General features: G+C 36.4%; 1 protein-coding gene across 1 annotated transcript in view; it reads right to left on the reverse strand.

The window, feature by feature from the left end:
- Nucleotides 1-14089, reverse strand: part of COL19A1 (collagen type XIX alpha 1 chain) — a 357310-nt gene that overhangs the window by 129580 nt on the left and 213641 nt on the right. The gene's annotated exons all lie outside the window — the stretch shown is intronic.

Here is a 14089-nt window from a genome sequence, read left to right on the forward strand (position 1 = left end):
TGATTTTCATCTAGTTTTGGAGTGGGGTAGGAAATTTACATGCCAGTTGAAACAGTAAAGTAAGGTTTCAGAGATAAACAAGCAAATATAATGCTGTGATTAGATGAGAAATGTGTCCATTGTTCCTGAAGGCAAATTAAGGGGATACCATTAAAGACTTCACATGAAAACAGCAGCCTTTTAAATAAATAATCCTAGTTAACATCTACAGAAAAGATTTAAAATAATTTTTTTTAATTAAAAACATAGGCCGGGCACAGTGGCTCATGCCTGTAATCCCAGCACTTTGGGAGGCCGAGGTAGGCGGATCATTTGACGTCAGGAATTTGAGATCAGCCTGGCCAAAATGGAGAAACACTGTTTCTACCAAAAATACAAAAAACAATTAGCCGGGCATGGTGGTGTGTGCCTGTAATCCAGCTACTCAGGAGGCTGAGGCAGGAGAATCACTTGAACCCAGGAGGCAGAGGTGGCAGTGAGCCAAGATCATGCCCCTGCACTCCAGCCTGGGAGACAAAGACTCCGTCTCAAAAAAAAGAAATTAAAAACATATATATAATTATTAATAGTAATGTTTTATCTTTCATTTGAAGATCTAAACCTTGCAATTCTTTTGGAGGATTGTTAGATTGAAATGAACATATAATTTACTATTCTGTATACTTAAAACAAGTTATACACATGTACACCATGTCCTAGTCTTGCAGTTTACATTTTCTGAAAATCAATATATTTGGTCTTTTAGTAAATTTAAGTAAATTAGCCTTTGAGGACTAATCAATGATAAAAGTTTACTTAGAAAGTGGAAGCATTATAATTTATTAATTTGCAAGAGCACAAAGAAACTAAATCAATGGTATCTAAGTAAGTGATTGGTTCTTTCTTTAAGCAGACATTGGGTTGAGGAAAGTTAAAACCATAGGATCAACTTTAGTTTTCATTCCCCTTTCTTCAAAGGAGACATGTATATTGATTTGGGCAGGAAGTGAGGAAACTGAGGCTGACTATTGATTAAGTTTTATCACAGAGTTAATGTTGAAACAAACTAAATGTTAAATATTTTAACCTAACATTGGCATGTGTTAAGATGAGGAGTAAAAAGCATCCAAGAGTCAGGATATGGAAAGGGCAAGCTTCCAGATTCCTGCACATCACTGCTGACTTAAGCCAGCTTTGCCATTGTCATAGCATCAGTGTGTATACTGGAAGAGGGCAGAGAGAAGGCCGATTTTGCCAAGAGGATGTGCAGGTAAAATATTTTTGAGGGTTATTAAGTAATTGGAACATATTGTGTGTAGACAACTTTAGCCAGCACATATTTCACATTAAATCTGGTTTCTAGGTTTGAATTTCTATTGACACCCTAAATCAGATTTGAACAATTTTTAAAAATGTGCTATACAAAGCAATGCAGTCACTTTGTTAGGCTTACCACCAAGTATGTACAGGTTGATTATCATTTGTCCAAAAGTTCTTGGAACCATAAGTGTTTTGTATTTTTTTTTATTTTGGAATATTTGCATATACATAATGAGACATCTTGGGGATGGACCCCAAATCAAAACATAAAATTCATTTATGTTTCATATATACCTTATCCACATAGTCTGAAGTTTATTTTATGCCAACTTTAAATAATTTTGTGCATGAAACAAAATTGTGATTGTGTTTTTACTGGAACCTGTCATGTGAGGTCAGGTATAGAATTTCCACTTGTGGTGTCGTGTTGTTGCTCAAAAAGTTTTGGATTTTGGAGCATTTCAGATTTTGAATTTTCAGATTAGGGATGCTCAATCTGTACTAGCAGCAAGATTTACCTTAGGAAAAACTCTTGAGACTTGAGTCACAAGTACCAGTGACTTATAGAGGACAAAGCAGAAGAGTGGATGGGTGAGAAATGTGGGTGGGAGCTTTAGAGCATAAGAGAACTATGGGTGGAGGTGGGGCACAATTTTTTTCTTCTCAATTTTTTTTTAGAGACAGGGTCTCACTATGTTGCCCACACTGGTTTTGAACTCCTGGACTGAAGTGATTCTCCAGCTCTAGCCTCCTCCCAAAGCATTGGGATTACAGGTGTGAGCCACTGCACCCTTCCTTAGGAGCCGCATTTTTATCAACATAATAGTCCATGCCTGCTCCCAGACATCATTGTTCTTCTCTCCAAGGAGCCCCAGGAATTAACTCCCATGTCTTGTTTCCCCTCTTCAAGGCTCCAGGCTGTACCAAATACCGTTGTATGGTCTCCTGTTTCTCTGAAGGATCATCTCTCCTTTACTTATAAGCATTAGGGAAAGGCAAAAGCCTACCTAAGAGCTAACAATATTCTTTGGTCTTGGCCACAGAAGCAGGTTACTGAAGGGAACATCATCATTTGAAAACTGTTGCAATAAAACACACATTGTGTCACCACTGTGGTTCTAAGCGCTGCCACCTCCAGAAGTCACCCTGTGGCAAATATGGCTACCCTGCTAAGCACAAGAGGAAGCATAACTGAAGTGCCAAAGCTTAAAGATGAAATACTACCAGGACTGGTTGAGTGAGGCACCTGAATATGTACACCGCAGATTCAGGCATGGATTCTGAGAAGGAAAAATGCCTAAACCTAAGAGGGCAGCTGTTGTAGCATCCAGTTCATCTTAAGAATTTCAATGAATAATCACACAATAAATGTTCTGTTTTTTAAAAAAGGAGTGAACAGTAGATTTTTGGTAGAGTGAATTTTACTACTTAAGCCAGGACAATTTTAATAATTATGCCAAGAAAACAGGCATAAACCACAACTCCCTTCCTAGGACTAAAACCAGATTCCCCCACTTTTCAGAGGGAAGTCTAATCTGTGAATCTTTGTTCTTTTCTTTGCAGGGCTCTAGGGAAGTGGATGAGGACACCTGGGGCCAGGGCCTGTGGCGGTTGATAGTAGGCCCAGGTTGATGCTGGGCATCAGGAGAAATGTTTGCATGTTTGCTTTCACTTCTGTCTCTGGCGGTTTGGGTCCATTTATTACAAGGCTCTCTCTAGACCCAAAAGAGAGAGAGGCAAAAAGTGGGGACTTGGATGTGAGTGGAGTGAAAATCCTGGAGAGAAGTCAGATATCTGCTGAGCTGGAAGAGGTCTTCCTGGTTAGGGTGGCTGTTCTCATGTGGCTATTTGTTCAGAAGCAACTCTGATAAATTAGAGTTTGGGTGAACTTTCAGATGGATAGAGACCTAGTGTTACAGCATTATTTTAACTGGGCTAATCCAACATTTTCCTGAAAACTGGTATAAAGTGCAAAACACAGATTTACTCTAGCAAGTTGCCCTGAAAACCTGAAAGTGCTTAGTATGCCAGTTTTCTGTTTGGCAACAGTGTGAAGATTATGAGACAACAATTTAGATATCTGCCTAATGATCTAAACCCAGGAGTGGTCAAACCTGATCATGCATGAGTGTCACCTGAAGGGCTGTTTAAAATATATTTCTGTGCCTCACTTGCAGATTTTTTTTTTTTTTTTTTTTTTTTGAGAAAGGATCCATAATGGTCTCAAACAATCCTCCTCAGGGTCAAGAGGAGGAACTAACCCAAATGTCCATCAGTGGATGAATGGATAAACAAAATGTGGTACAAACATACAAAGGAATATTTTCAGCCTTAAAAAGGAAGACAATCCTGTCACACGCAACAACATGGAGGAACCTCGATGACATTATATGCCAAGTGAAATAAATCAGTCACAGGAAACCTCAGGAGGATCATTTGAGCCCAGGAGATCAAGACCAGCATAGATCCTGTCTCAATAAAAAAGAGCTTTAAAAAAGCTCTTTTCTTTAACTTGATGCTTCCAGGATGACTTGCAGTGTGAGAAAACATGTATCTTAAATTAGACTTTTGATTTACAAACACTTGGCTGTCTTAGGAGCATTTAAAAGGGAAGAATGGAAATGTTGGACTAATGGTACTTATTTGACAGATGGGGTTTTTGTTGTTGATGGAGATGATGAAGATGAAGTTACAGTAGTAATTGGACTTAAAGGATGGTATGCAGACTCCAAACCCACAAAATGAAACATGTATTTATGTACTCTCTCTAAAACTGTCAGGTCATGGTAATACAGCTAGCCCCTCTCCTGAGTAGCTGGGATTACAGGTGTGTCCCACATGCTTGGCTGTTCAGAGTTTTGGATTCAGTAGGTCTGGGGTGAGATATGAGAATCTGCATTTCTATCAAGTTTGTAGTAATGCTGATGCTGCTGGTCTGGGTACCATGTTACGAGAACCACTGCTCTAAAACTGAAGCTCTTATTTCATATTTAAAGTCAGGCAATACTGTACAGCACCTTATATCTTGTAAGTCTTTATCTTGTAGCTTAGAACAAAAGAATTCAATTTGTTTTGTGATTGTGTGGAACTTTGAGAATAAAATGCTCCATGTCAAGTTCAGGAGAACCTGGACTAGAAAATCCCTGCTCCTTACTTTTTCTCCTATGGAATCTTTTTCTGGTAAGATTTCATTGATATAAAATGGTACTTATACTTTGTGACAGCTTTGTTAAAGGAATAAAAAGATCACTTGTAAAATTCCTACTGCATACACCCAGTAGGATGGCTAATATCAGCAAACCAGAAAACAAGTGTTGGCTAGGACATGGGGAAATTGTAACACTTGTGTGCAGTTGATGGAATTGTAAAATTGTGAAGCCACTATAGAAAACAGTATAGAGTACCTCAAAAAATTAAAAATAGAACTACCAGTCCAGGCTTGGTAGCCCATGTCTGTAATTCCAGCACTTTGGGAGGTCAAGGCAGGTGGATTGCTTGAGGCCAGAAGTTCGAGAGCAGCCTGGGAAACATGGCAAAACCCCATTTTTACAAAAAAAAAAAAATACAAAACTTAGCTGGGCATGGTGGCATATGCTTGCAGTCCCAACTACTCTGGAGGCTGAGGTGGGAGGATCACTCCAGCCCAGGAGGTGGAGGTTGCAGTAAGCCGAGATCACATCACTGCACTCCAGCCTGGGTGACAGAATGAGACCCTGTCTCAAAACAAACAAACAAACCAACAAACCATAGAGCTACCACATGATCTAGCAAGCCCATTTCTGGGTATATACCCCAAGAATTGGAAACAACTTTAAGAAGAGATATTTGCATAGCCATGTACACAGAAGTACTATTCTCAATAGATAGGAGGTGGAACTAACCCAAATGTCCATCAATGGATTAATGGATAAATGCAATGTTGTACAAACATACAATGGAATATTTTCAGTCTTAAAAGGGAAGAGAATCCTGTTACGTGCAACCACATGGAAGAACCTTGAGGACATTATACTAAATGAAATAAACCAGTCACAGAAAACCAAATACTCTATGATTCTATTTATATGAAGTACCTAAAGAAGCCAAATTCATAGAGATAGAAAAGAGAATGGCAGTTACCAATGACTGAAGAAAAGGAAGAGAAAAAAAGGAGTTAAGGTTTACAGAGTTTCAGTTTTGCAAGATGAAAATATTCTGGAGATCTGTTTCACAACAATATGAATATAGTTGACACTACTGAACTACCACTTAAAAGTGGTAAGGATAGTAAATTTTATGTTATATATTTTTACCACAACTGGTAAAAAACAGTGATTTTTACCAGAATGTCCAGTGTATGGTAGTTCTAATAAACAGCTCCTTTCCTCATTGCCCTTCTACTACCCTCTCTCCAATTCTCTATTTTTTATATAAAATGTTTGATAATGTCTCCAGGAAACCCTCCAAAATATATAGTGTACATCCTTTCGTAGAGTGTAATCAACTCTTAAGCATGGATATGAGTTTTTTAAAAAATCTAAAATAACAATCAAGATACCTATTAGAGGTAGAAATGAAAAAAAAATTGTAGTTTATTCATACAATGGAAAAGTATATATTTCATAGCAATCAAAATGAATGAAATTAAACTACATGCAACAATATAAATGTTTCTTATAAACAAAATGTTGGTCAAATCATACAAAAGGACAAAACGGGCAAAACTAATCTATACTATTAGTAGTTATAATGGGTTACCCATGTGTGAGTGGAAAGTGACTGAAAGAAAGCACGAGAGGAGTTTCTTGGGGTGGTGATACTCTGTTGCTTGAACTATGTGCTGGTTGCATAAGTATGTTCATTTTGTGGAAAAGCATCAAGCTGTACCCTTATGACATATGCATTTTTCTGAATGTATATTAAATTTCAATTCACCTTTAAAAAATGAAACCAGGAGATTCCCACATGGAATGATTTTATTTGAATGATCTAAAAGCTTGATTCCACTTTCATTTTCTGTGCACAAGGACACAGAGTCACTATTAGCAATAAGAAAAAAGAGACAAGGCTATTTAAATAAACGATGTCTACAAATTTTCAACAGTAAAAGTAACCTAATGCTTCCAGGATGACTTGCAGAGTGAGAGAACATGTATCTTAAATTAGACACTTGATTTATAAACACTTGGCCCTCTTAGAAGCATTAAGAAAAGAAGAATGCAAATAATGGACTATTGGTATTCATTTGACAGATGGGTTTTGTTGTTGATGAGGATGAAAATGATGAAGATGAGGTTACAGAAGTAATTGGACTTAAAGGCTGGCACACAGACCCCAAACCCACAAAATGAAACATGTGTCTAAGTACTCTCTCTAAACTGTCAGGTCACAGTAATTCAGCTGGCTCCTCTCAAACATTCCCATTTCCATATGTGTATTTTGCACACTCAGACATCAGCTCAGCTTGAACAAGGTATCAAGGAAATGTCAAGAAAGAGGAGACAGGGCCTTGACTGGCATGCACAACTGTGAATGAGGTGTTAATTACACAGGAAAACATTACAGACTATCTGGGAAGTTTAGTTTTCTTTTTTTACTTTGTGAACAGAAATAAGATTTATGCCTGATGTAAGAATTACATTTTGAACTCAATGATATGAGGAAAAATGAGAAGAGAATATTTACATGAGGAATGCATAACATTTTAAGTACATTTTGTCTCTTAATAGATATTTAAAAATGTATCTATGACAGTAACACTAATCATAAAGGTCTCATTACTTCATGGATCTGACAAGTGACTCTTGTAAGGATATAAGAAGATGCAATTCAGCATGAACAAATGAAATAGGTTTAGAGCTAAGGAAAGATGAACATCATTGAGGCTGGAATCTTAAAATGTTTAAATTATTTCATTCTACTATTTTCTCATCTCTCTGCCCCTTTCCTTGCCCCCACAACCCAATGGCCTCTGTAACTAATGTGGATTTTCAAAACAAGTTAGAAGTTGTGACATTATTATCTAAACCTCTTGAGCTACAATTCAGTAAATGATAATCTAAATAAATGATTCATTAAAATAGGATTAAGGTTTCCTTGATGTAGGTATCTTGATCATTCACAATTTAGGTTATTCTGCTGTTATAATTTTTGAGCTTCTCTTCTTCTCACAACCAAGTCAGATTTTGTAAATGTCTCATTTACTTGTTGCTTTTCCCTTTGGAATGTGGATCTTTCTAGTTCTCTCTTGCTTGCCTGATTTCTGCTTGCCCTCACATCACTCTACCCTGATTCTGAGACCAACCAAAACCTTCCATTTAGATTTGTTGGGATGCCTAACTGCCTTGCCAAACCACCAACTATTTCAGGCCTGACTTCTGGCTCTGTTTTCCAGGCGTGTCATTGCCAGTATTTTCCAAGGCACTTGATTCATCTTGGTATCATGGATCAGGCAGTGGTAGGGCATTGCTAAACAATTTTCTGAATATACTGTGATGTGTTTTAACATCTTTGTGCCACATGAAGTTGGTGGAAGCTGGAAATCCATTGTGAAAACATTCTTTCCTTTATATTTGGATGTTCACAGGCAGTGCACTCCCAGACTGGAGAAGGGATTTGGCCTTTCTTTACATTGCCGTCCTGTCTGAGAATTATGCCACCAGGCTTCTACATCTCTAAAACATTCATTCCACTTTCACAATGCCTCATGAATGAAGACTTTTATCCTTCACTTTTATTATGGGAACTGTTATATTTGTAGGCTTAGAGTCAACAAAATTGACACGTAGAGGGACAAATAATGCGCATACAATGATAATGTTTTATTTAATAGAAATGTTAAAATAAAAACAATGTAATGAAGTTAATCTACAAACTTCAGACAGGTCAGAGGCCTAGCAGGAACAAGGTCAGCATTACTAGTGAGCACTGGAACAAATAATCATTAGTAATATTTTATATCTTGATTTCAATTAAGGTAAAGTGACAGGGCATAAATTCAGCATTTCTGAGTTACATATTCTAAAAGATGCATTCAAAGGGTAGAATTTTAGAGCCATATTTTCAATGTCCAGGATTGAATTGACTGGTACAAAATAAATTCATAGAACTACATTTTGAAGTTATTCGATAACTGCATGACAAACGAAGAGAATTCTAGAGGATCAGTGAGATGAAACTATAAAGGTCACCCAATTTTGAAATGGAAAAATTTTCCTTTTGTAATTCTCAACTAATAGAGGTGTATTTAATGGATTAAATTGCATTTTGATATATAAGTAATGATTTCAGAAACAAACCCTATCAAAAAGATGTGACTAAATTTTATTTGGCAGAAATTTACTGTCTGTTTTGCATGCTGTGTTGGGGAAAATATATCAAGATGATTAAGACTTACAGCTTGCCTTCATGGTAGAAGAGAAGGGACAATTATTCCCAACAGATATTTAGACAAACTTGTTCATTTGCTTATAGCTGATCTCAGCAATTCCAGTTTCCCTTTGGAGTGAAGGGATCATGGAGATAGGAGAGAAATGTGGGTAGCAAAATTTATCTACACAACCTCAGCAACAACCTGTGACATTATACCCCATAAAAGGTCCTGAAACAGGGACAGCTTTCAGTGGATGCACCTGTGGTAACCTGTCTTAGATGTGTATGGTTCTCTTCTCTTCTGATATTTATATCTCCAATCTTTAGATCAAGTGTGTTCAGAAAGCATTTCCTAGCTTACCACTTCTTTTTTTTTTGTACAATTGATTTAAATATTAGGAAAAGGTATTGATGACCTTTAAAAACTTGGGGACATACTATTTTATAAAACCGAGAGTATTTTCTTTATTTGAATACTACTTTTCGCTTCCTTAAACTTAACACCAATGCCACTTGAAGCTGTAACTGGGTAAAAGTAATTTGAAGTCTGTCCTTTACAATCCACCTTGCCTCAGCTCCTGTCAGATCCAACATTTCCCAAAATAAGGTAGGGTTTCCTAGGAAAGCTGGTGACCCAGTTAGTCCTGCCAGCAGCAATTGTTGGTCAGTTGCCAGATTCTCTTTATGTTCTTTGATTTCTTCTCTGTTCCCCGCTAGGGAAGTATCCTACAGGCAGAAACTCCAAATACATCTTGTTCCCCTCATTCTTGCTATATCTAGTACATATGCATTTGCATACATAAAACTCACACGGCCAACTCAGCTTTCTCAGCTACATAAATTTTCCATTATGACTTTTAAACTCTTTATTTGTTCACCTGCTGGCTCTTTGCTATGTTTTTGTAGGATATTTCCCCCCCACACACTTTTAGCTGGCATGTGTTCAGAATTGTTCATACATTAATTCAAGAAGCATTTATGAAGTGCCTAATGCAGGTTACTTGCTTTACTGTGCTCTGGAAATACCTCAAACTCTGTCTCCATACAGCTTATGTATCAATGGGAACAATAAAGCAATAGATGCCAAATATCATTCAAAGAAACCTAAACACATTTATTCATTTAATCCTCAAAATATATTTCAGGTATTCCCATTTTAAGGATGAGGCAAATTAGTGACAACATAACTTGCCCAAGGTTATGGGGCTATAAATAGCAAAGATAAGACTTGAATCCAGGTAACTTGGGTGTATCATCTCTGACCGTTACCACTATGCTATACTTACTGTATCTCTTTATTTGGAGATGCAGTAAGTATAGCATAGTGGTAATGATCAGAGATGGTCAGTAAATATGAATTTTGGATAGTGATAGGAAAATATAGAAAAATTAAGCAGGGCTAGGGAATACAGAGTTATACAGGAAGGTGTGCTGTTTTAGATAGAAAAATCAGGGAAAGCCTCAGCAGAAACCTGAACCAAGGGATCATGCAAGGTCTGAGAAAGAGCATCCAGAAGATGCTATTCAAGGAATAGCAAGAAACATAGGTTGCAAGAGAAGAGCAAGAGAGTGGTTGGGTGGCAGGCAGGCCAGATTAGGCTGGGCCTTGTAGATTATGGTGAGCACTCTGAGTTTCATTACTGTGATTGTGATGGGAGGCCATTAGGAGTTTTGTCTTAAAAAGGTCATATTATGTAGGTTGGTATAAGCACCTGCTTAAGTTGATAATAGCCCAGAAGGCAAAACTGATACAAATTCATCATTTAATACAGAAGCTCAATAGAACTAATTTTAGGTTATCTGATTTAGGTTGTTTATAACACTTCCTTACATGTGTGCAGAGTTGATAATATGTACAGTAAACTCTTGGCATCTGTGGGGGATTTGTTCCCAATCCCCACTGCCCAATACCAAAATTCATAGCCACTCAAATGTCTTATATAAAATGGTATAGAATCTGCAAATAACCTACATACATCCTCTCTTACACATTAAATCATTTTTAGGTTACTTACAATACCTACAATGTAAATGCCACGTAAATAGTTGTTATATTGTAATGTTTGGGGAATAATGACAAAAAAAAGTCTGTATATGCTCAGTAAGAGGTAACCATATTTTCTTTTCAAATATTTCCATAGTTGGCCGAATCCACAGATGTGAAACCCACAGATATAAATTGCTGACTATATAACATTTCCATTTCCATTTCCATGTGCAAATCCTTTTTTTTCTTTTCTTTTTTTTTTTTTTTTTTTTTTTTGCAATAGAGTCTTGCTTTGTCACCAAGGCTGAAATGCAGTGGTGTGATCACTGCTCACTGCAGTCTCAACCTCCTGGGCTTAAATATCCTCCTGTCTCAGCCTCCCGAGTAGCTGGGACTACAGGTATGTGCCACCATACCTAGCAACTTTTTAATTTTTTTGTAGAAATGGATGTCTCTATGTTGCCCAGGTTACAAAAATATTTTTTAACTTTACATTAACATTTTATGTTACTGAATATAGTATCTATTATTCTCTGATATTTACCCAGCCCATTGTTTTTGACTGGAAAAAAAGATATACAGTATAAGGAAGTGAGATCTATTTCATTCTGCATTATAAACTATAGTTTTTAAAATAGAGAATGCTGCATTGTGTAAGTAATCCTACAAGACTTATAAAAGGATATTAATAATTTAATGAACTTGTACCAAAGGGAGAAAATGTTCTTGAAACATGTCAGGATGAATTTTCAAGGGAAAGACCTAATTAGCAGTGTCTGAAGCATATGTCATCACATTTAGAAAACACGAACTAGTCCCTGTAGACAGAATGGTAAGTTGGATTTTGATGCATTAACTACTCCAGTTAATATGTATGATTAACAAGCAGTACACCAGTTGGCTGGCCTAACTCAAGTGAAAGACCTTGCAGCAGAAACAAGGATGTTTAAACTCATCCACAGAAATATGCAAATGTAGTTTATAGTCTCATTTATATTATGATGAACCAATAACTTAGAGAGCTTATGGGAAATAATGCCATAGTTTGGGTATCTTTTAAAATATAGAATCAAAGCTACAAAGATGCCTTAAAAAATCCATGCCTAAAAGTCCCATTGACTTTGCAAATGAGAGCCTTAAGGGGTTAATGAAAGAAAAAAAGCCCTTATCTTGAATCATGGCTGACAAACCACCAAATGAGAAAAAAGGATACATTTAAGTAAAGTTATGTCTATCTTTTTCTTACACATAATAAAGTATTTTTACAAGATGATTATTTGGAAAAAGTCAAATTGAAGAAACATGATTTAAAACCATTCAAAAGAGAAAACCCATGTAGGTGAAATCCATTTGATGTCAAGATCTCCAGAGGCAAAGAGAAAAATCCAGTCACTTATCTTTGGGATTCTGAACATAAAATTACACAGCAATATTCACATGTTCATTTAGATGTTTGAGCTCCTGAAGACAGACCCCTAATTTAAATCTTTAAATAACAATAACTAAAACTACAGGAGCTAATGTTGGAAACAAAGTTACAGATTTGCTTATTACTCTAATGAGAAATCAACTGTCACTTAGGAACACAAATGAGTAGGAAATATAAAGATAGTCTTGTATCAATGATGAGCATTTGTACAAGTGTTTATGCTGGATCTTGAAGAGTAAAGAGAAAATTATACATAGATCTTGCCCTTGAGGGGCTCACAGTCTGCTATTAGAATATTTCTCTTCTTTTCTCAACATAAGTTTTGTTCTGCACAAAAAATTAAGGCTATTTAGAGAGATCCACAAAAAAAGAGTAGTAGTTCACCAGTATTTTCAAGAATTATAAGTCTGCATTAAACGTGGACATGAGTGACTTTGGTCGATTGAAGTAGCAATATTTCTATTCTGGCATACTTTCAGTAATTGTTTTGCATAGTCATGTTTTATGGGCAAAAAGGGTGTATATTATATTGAGGTCATACAGATTCTAACTCATATATTTATGACACAAATTGATTATTGACTTAAAAATAAAAAGCAGGATAGAAAAATACATGCATTGTATGAGAAGCCAGAGACCTGGTCACCAGTATATCCTCTTTCATTTATTAATTAAGCAAACCTGAACAAGTCACATAATCTCTCAGCCTGAGCAGTTTCTACCTTAGGAAAAAAAAAAAGAATAAAATCATACCTGCCTAAAGATAGTGGGCTAGAGTATATGAAAATCTGAGAGGTATTTAAGAGAAATATATAAGCTTGAAAGGGGCTTTCTATAATCTTTTCCCCATGATTAGACTATAAACTCTGGAGGGCAGGTATAGTAGCTGCCATGGAATGAAGTCTCTGTAAAGGTCTGCCCATTCTTCTGTGCAGAAGGTCCCAAGCCTTCAATGATAAGCATTTGTGCATTTATTAAGTGTTTACTATATGCTGGATATTGGAGAGTAAAGAGAAAATTATACACAGATCTTGCCCATTTATGTTATCTTTCTGTTTCATGTACTCTTAAAAAAGAAATATACATACATACGTGTTTTTTCTTGTATTCAATATATTTTTTTAAAGATTTATCCTTAGTGTATGTGTGTTGGGTGGGTGGGGGAGTGGGTGTGTATAGTTTATTATTTTTAACTGCTATGAATGCTGAATTCTGTTGTAGATAGGTAACATTTCCAAATGGAAATATTTCTAAAGTAGCAAAATATAGAAATACAAAAAGTATAGGGCCATTTATTATATTATAGGGCAAAGTCTCAATTATTTTTTGAGGTTGTACATACTAGGGTCTAGTGTTGCTCATGTCTTTCACCCTAGAAAGGAACTAACCATCCAAGGAATCTAGGAATTTGACATCATTTTATTTTTCTCTGATAGAAAAACCTTATCCCACAAATGTCAGTCCAGTTATTAACTTATGATGAGTGTTGCAATAGCATAACTCATTTCAGCATTTCAATTTATCCAGCTGAGTTTAAAAATACAAATCGGGTATCATATGGAACTTTTCTCTAATAGCACAATAATATTTTTAAATGGAGTTTAAGATGTAAACTGAGCAAGCTGAAATTAAATTTGGGTCTACTGATCCAGATATCAGTTTCTTAGAGCTTTGAAATAGAGTATGCGTTTTGGTCATAAAGTCCTTGCCTACGCCTATGTCCTGAATGGTTTTGCCTAGGTTTCCTTCTAGTGTTTTTATGGTGTTAGGCCTTATGTTTAGGTCTTTAATCCATCTGGAGTCAATTTTAGTGTAAGGTGTCAGGAAGGGGTCGAGTTTCTGCTTTCTGCATATGGTTAGCCAGTTTTCCCAACACCACTTATTGAACAGGGAATCCTTTCCCCATTGCTTGTTTTTATCAGGTTTGTCAAAGATCGGGTGGTTGTAGATATGTTGTGTCGCCTCCGACGCCTCTGTTCTGTGACCAAAACACCAAAAGCATTGGCAACAAAAGCCAAAATAGA

Source organism: Aotus nancymaae, unplaced genomic scaffold, assembly GCF_030222135.1.
Source record: "Aotus nancymaae isolate 86718 unplaced genomic scaffold, 86718_ANA_hifiasm-v0.15.2.pri h1tg000040l, whole genome shotgun sequence".
NCBI classification, from domain to species: domain Eukaryota; kingdom Metazoa; phylum Chordata; class Mammalia; order Primates; family Aotidae; genus Aotus; species Aotus nancymaae.